Source organism: Sander vitreus, chromosome 15 (genome assembly GCF_031162955.1).
Source record: "Sander vitreus isolate 19-12246 chromosome 15, sanVit1, whole genome shotgun sequence".
NCBI lineage: Eukaryota > Metazoa > Chordata > Actinopteri > Perciformes > Percidae > Sander > Sander vitreus.
The window spans coordinates 297,501-304,004 of record NC_135869.1 but is presented as its reverse complement, the minus strand read 5'-3'; the positions used below and the strand labels follow the sequence as shown (position 1 = coordinate 304,004).

The 6,504-nt window shown below is 43.5% G+C and overlaps 1 long non-coding RNA gene across 1 annotated transcript in view; it reads right to left on the bottom strand.

Annotated features, from left to right (window-relative positions):
• Positions 1-5,595: 5,595 nt before the first annotated feature.
• The window catches only part of LOC144530255 (uncharacterized), a 3,296-nt gene continuing 2,387 nt past the window's right edge, over positions 5,596-6,504 (bottom strand). The window contains exon 2 of the long non-coding RNA XR_013503090.1: positions 5,596-6,504. This exon is cut by the window's right edge and continues 1,430 nt beyond it. This is a non-coding gene — a long non-coding RNA (uncharacterized LOC144530255).

The window sequence follows — 6,504 nt, the reverse complement described above, 5'->3', positions numbered from 1 at the left end:
CTGACAGTCAATCTGAAAAAGACCAGTGTTATGGTATTTCAGAGGAGAACCAGATCTCGGGGAAATAGCTAGAGTTACAACTTCATTCTGGGCAACACCAGACTAGAACAAAAGGGTTCATACAATTACTTAGAGGTTGAAATGAGTGCATCAGGGAGTTTCAACCTGGCCATAAACACTCTATGTAATAAAGCTCGGAAAGCTTTGTATGCAATCAATTGCAAATTTGGAAAAACAAATATCCCCGCGAGAATTTGACTAAAAATCTACAATTTTCTGATTACACCAATAATGCTTTATGGAAGGGAAGTCTGGGGCCCAATTTCGAAACCAGAATTTAAATACTGGGATAAAATTGGAATTCTGTAAAATTATTCTAAAAGTTTGCCCAAACACCCCAAACAATGCAGAGCAGACCTCGGTATATTACCTCTGAAAATTCAAATCCAATTTAATTTTCAAAGCATTTAAGCTGACCAGCTTTTCTCTGGACAAAAAGTCACCAAAATGCAATGCCCCAGGACTGACAATGCCCTCCAGCTGCTCACTGAGCCCATCCTGGGTCAGCCTAGCCATATCATCATCCACACAGGTACTAATGACCTGAGACTACAGCAGGAGAGGGTAGCAGAGTCTGTGAAGAGAGTAGCACAGAGGGCTACACAGATCTTCCCCTCATCAAAAATCATAATCTCAACCATCCTCCCACTAAGAGACTTCCATCCTGACACCATCCACCGGATAAATGCTGAAATCTCCCGTGGATGTGCCCTCATGCCAAATGTCCACCTGGCCCACCACCCTACCCTCAACATCCACAGCCTTTACGACAATGTCCACCTCCATAAAGATACCGTCAGCACCTTTGCAAAGAAATTAAAAGATGTGGCTTTAGGACGCAACCAAGGAAGCCCCCCAAGCACTAACAGACGGAGCAGCTTCCACCCAGCCAGCCTGCAGCTGTCACCACCTCACAGACTCAGCCCCCATCACCCTCCACCACCTCACAGACCCAGCCCCCATCCCCCTCCACCACCTCACAGACCCAGCCCCAATCCCCCTCCACCACCTCACAGACCCAGCCCCCATCACCCTCCACCACCTCATAGACCCAGCCCCCATCACCCTGCACCACCTCACAGACCCAGCCCCCATCACCCTGCACCACCTCACAGACCCAGCTCACACCCTGCCAGCCCCCATCACCCTTCACCTTCTTACGCACAAGGCAGCCACCCTAACCCTAACCCCAGGACCAGACCAGCCCCGTCCTTATTCCCCAGGCCTCACCCTGGACCCCACCCTGCTGGCCCAGCCCAACACCACGCTCAGCACCCGGGGCAGAGGAGCTACGCTGAGACACTCGCACCAACCAGTGCTGGTAAAGGTTTATCTCATTTTAAAACTGTATTTGTATTTGTATTTGCTAACTATGAAGCCATTTACTGTCTCCATGTGGAATATTCAGGGCCTTAACTCTTCATTGTTTGGATGTAAAAGTGAAACCCCTGAATTCAAAGACAACACCAAAGACACAGACATCATCGTCCTCCAAGAGACCTGGTGTAGACCCGGCTCTGTCTCTCACTGTCCCCCAAACTACAGAGAAATCATGCTGTCATCAGTCAAACTCCCTACTGTTAAAAGAGGGAGGGACTCAGGAGGGATTATTATGAGTTATCTGGTACGAAGATGAAATATCAAAGTACATCACCCCAATAAAATATGAACGCTCACACATTTGGCTTAAAATAAAACAACTCACTAACCCTCCAACAGACATATTCCTGTGTGCTGTATACGTTCCCCCTAGTGACTCCCCATACTATGATGAAGACATCTTCCCCCTTCTCCATGAGCAGATCTGCAGCTTCCAGGCCCAGGGAAATGTGCTAATCTGTGGGGACCTGAACGCACGTACTGGCTCTCTCCCTGACTACAACACAGAGCTAGGTAACAGTCATATATTTGGACACAACTATCCACAAAACAGAACTAACCTTCCTCGTTCCAACTCTGACGCCCAGATTAATAAGAACGGCAGAGAGTTACTGCAGCTCTGTCAAAGCCTGGGTCTGTACATCGTCAACGGTAGGTTACGAGGAGACTCTTTAGGTAGAAATACTTTTTGGTCACCTCTTGGCAACAGCACCGTTGATTACATGGTTACAGATATAGAGCCTCTCTCTCTCAGTGCATTCACAGTTAAACCTCTGTCTGACCACAGCCAAATTGCTGTGTTTCTCAGAAGGTCAGTGACCAACAACACCACCCCCCCACAGCCCAGTAAGCTGTTTAATATCAGGAAATCATACAGATGGGCCGAAAACAGCACAGAAGAGTTCCAGAAAGCAATCGGCTCACCTGAAATTCAAACACTACTAGATACCTTTCTGGACACCACATATGTACACAGTCAAGAAGGTATAAATAATGCAGTTAGACATGTCAATCACATCATCATGCAAACTGCAAAAAAATCACTATTGAAATTATCCAAAAATAAACCTAAGAATCCCAAAGATGATCATTGGTTTGACAAAGAATGTAAAGAAATTAGACAAAATGTTAGGGGGTTATCTAACCAAACACAGAGATCCAGGAAATGTAGACTTACGCCTTCTTTACTGTGCCACACTTAAACACTACAAACGTACACTCAGAATCAAAAAAGCACAATACACACACAAACAGCTGACATTAATGGAGGAGTCCATAAACACAAACCAATTCTGGGAAAAATGGAAAAATCTTAAAAAAGCCAAACCTGTAGAATTGGCGATACAGAATGGAGACATATGGGTTGGCCATTTGAAACCCTCTATGATCTATTACCAAGGAACCCAGACCCAAATCAAAACCAAATAATAACTAAACTGAATGAACTACAATCGGCTGTAAAAGACATCCAGAATCCTCTCGACTCCCCCATTAATGAACAGGAACTAAGAGACAAACTCCAGGCATTAAAACCCAAAAAAGCAAGTGGGCTTGATGGCATCATGAACGAGATGCTGAAATACACCAGTCCACAATTCCAACTGGCCGTTCTGAAACTCTTTAATTTGATTCTGAGTGTAGGTTACTTCCCTGACATCTGGAATCACGGTCTCATCACACCAATATACAAATCTGGAGATAAATCTGACCCAAATAATTACAGAGGCATCTGTGTGAACAGTAATCTGGGGAAGCTCCTTTGTAGCATTATCAACTCCAGACTCTTAAACTTCCTTACCAAACACAATGTCTTGAGTAAAAGTCAAATTGGATTTGTACCAAAACACCGTACTTCAGATCATATTTACACCCTACACACCCTGATAGACAAACATGTTCACCAAAACAACAACATCTTTGCATGCTTCATAGATTTCAAAAAGGCATTGGAGTCTATTTGGCACAGTGGTCTATTCTACAAAGTTATTGAATCTGATGTAGGGGTTAAAACATATGACATCATTAAATCAATGTACACTAACAATAAGTGCAGTATTAAACTTGTCAACAAAAGAACATCATTCTTCTGTCAGAAGCGTGGGGTGAGACAGGGCTGCTGTTTGAGTCCCACTCTATTCAACATCTACATTAACCAGCTGGCCTCCATCCTAGAGACATCAGCAGCACCTGGTCTCACTCTACACCACTCTGAGATCACGTTCCTGCTCTATGCAGATGACCTGGTTCTGTTGTCCCCTACAGAACAGGGCTTACAGCAGAACCTGGACCTGCTGGAGCAGTACTGCCAGACCTGGGCCCTGGCAGTAAACACTCAAAAGACAAAGATAATGACTTTTCAGAAAAGATCCAGATCTCAGGGAAACGCATACAGCTTCACGTTAGGAACACATACATTAGACCACTGTACACATTACAATTATTTAGGACTGAAAATAATAATAATAATCCACTGGAAGTTTTAACCCAGCGATAATGGAGCTGAGAGAGAAAGCATGCAGGGCATTTTATGCAATAAAAAGTCAAATCTACATTAAGATCCCAATTAGAATCTGGCTGAAATTATTTGAATCTGTAATGAACCAATCCTCCTCTACAGTAGTGAGGTGTGGGATCCTATTTCCTACCAGAATCCGGCCCATTTGGACGAAAATCCAGTTGAAATCCTGCATCTAGAGTTCTGTAAAAGCATCTTACAGGTACACAGAAAAACCACCACCAACGCCTGCAGAGCTGAATTAGGCCAATTCCCATTATTCATCAAAATTCAAAAACGTGCAATCAAATATTGGCTACATCTAAAAAACAGTGATCCCCACTCCTATCAGCAGAAAGCCCTGCAATACCAAGAGCTGAGCAAAGAGAAGAGTCCCCTCACTCAGCTGGTCCTGATGCTCAGTTCACTTCCTGACCCTGTTCTGCCTCAGGACCAGTCTGGGAACCAACCAGAGTTGTGTTATAACCAAATTATAACACAACATAAACTAAACTACATCACCAACTGGAACACACAAACAAAAGCACAAAGCAAAATGCAGTGCTATCTGTCCCTAAAGAGAGAGGACAGTGCTATCTGTCCCTAAAGAGAGAGGACAGTGCTATCTGTCCCTAAAGAGAGAGTATAGTACTATCTGTCACTAAAGAGAGAGGACCGTGCTATCTGTCCCTAAAGAGAGAGGACAGTACTATCGGTCCCTAAAGAGAGAGGACAGTGCTATCTGTCCCTAAAGAGAGAGGACTGTGCTATCTGTCCCTAAAGAGAGAGGACAGTACTATCGGTCCCTAAAGAGAGAGGACAGTGCTATCTGTCCCTAAAGAGAGAGGACAGTGCTATCTGTCCCTAAAGAGAGAGGACAGTGCTATCTGTCCCTAAAGAGAGAGGACAGTGCTATCTGTCCCTAAAGAGAGAGGACAGTGTGGCAGACTACCTGACCACAGTTATTAATATTAAACTAAGAACTACATTGACCAAGTACAGACTCAGTGAGCACAGCCTGGCCATCCAGACAGGCCGCTACAAACAATCATGGCTCCCCAAAGAGGAGCGCTTCTGCCAGCTGTGCAAGAGAGACAAAGTCGAGACAGAGCTGCACTTCCTGACAGAATGAACACAACTGCAGCCAGTCAGAACTCAATATTTCCCCAAATTCAAACACAAACACCCGACATTTGACCAAATAACCAACATCAATAAAATGCTGATCCTGCTGGGAGAACACCCAGAGAGCTGCAGTCTAGCAGTAGGATATGTCTGTACCTGCCACACTTTGAGGAACAGTGAGTGACCCCCCCACACACACACACAATATTCTTGTTTTCATGTTGTTCATATTGTTACATTTTGTTGACATGGTTGTTGCTTTTATACGAATGTTAACCTAATGCTCTCTAGTCTGCATCCTACTGTACAACTGGATGTTAATGTGTAACATGTTTCCCTGTTTATGTGCTTTAGCAATACTGTATGTCAATATGGTCATGCTAATAAAGCCTCTTTGAATTTCAGAGAGACAGACCGAGAGAGAAAAAAAAATGGTGAAAAAGGTTGAAAAACATCAGAAACAAAAGATAAAACAAAGCCAGAAAATTGTGCGTTTTTCCCAAAATGATGTAGAGACCAGAAACCCAACAGAGACGTGTCATTAGTTTCTTTAATAATTCTTTTCCAGTACAAGATGCTGCATCACTTTTCTTCTTCTTTTTTTTAAGTTTTATAACATTTTATTAGGAATGACAGAATCAATAAAGATTTGTACACAGTGAGCGATCGGCTGGTCGGGTCCTACAGGTCCTTCGGGTCCTACAGGTCCTTCGGGTCCTTTACGACTTTAAACTGGAATGATTTTAGTTCAACCAGAAGGAATGTTTCATGTTTTACTGGGTCAATAAAAAAAAAAAAAAATCAAAATTATAGCATCAGATTTTTTTTCAAAACACAGTTAACAGAGCGAGTTCCCCCCGTATACCTGGAAGGAAAATACTAGTTAACTGGCAGAAAGTACTTTAAAAAACAGGAGTACTCGCACACATTTGGCAGAAGATTGAAAAGTACTTAAAGTACTTTAATAACTGCAGAGGACTCGGAACCAGAACCCCATATCCTGAAGATGAAGAAATGTTTTTTTTTAATAACTTCGGCTACGCGTAACGTACGCGGACCGTTCACCGGAGGTTAGAGCGCCAACACAAAGAAAAAGGGGCTGAAAAGAGGAACATCTGGCAGAAGTGGGACGTCGTGGATATAGACTACATTAGCCGAGATTGCAGATCTTCCGAGCCATAGCTGTATCCCTTCTAGACACAACCGAAGTTTACGAGAAGGCTTTCTTAAAAAGAGGCTCTTGTTGAAAGAGTGGGGTTTGTGGAGCCTTCAGGCGGTCTGAGAGGGACAAGCTCCTTTCAGTTTGACATTTTGGAAAAAAAAAAAACTAGATAGCTGTTTCTGATGAGATATCAGTTACGTCTCTGTGCATCCAGTAACATTACAGAGACAGTTGCGTTTAGCTTAGCACAAAGACTGGACGCAGGGAGAAACTGTCCGATTTA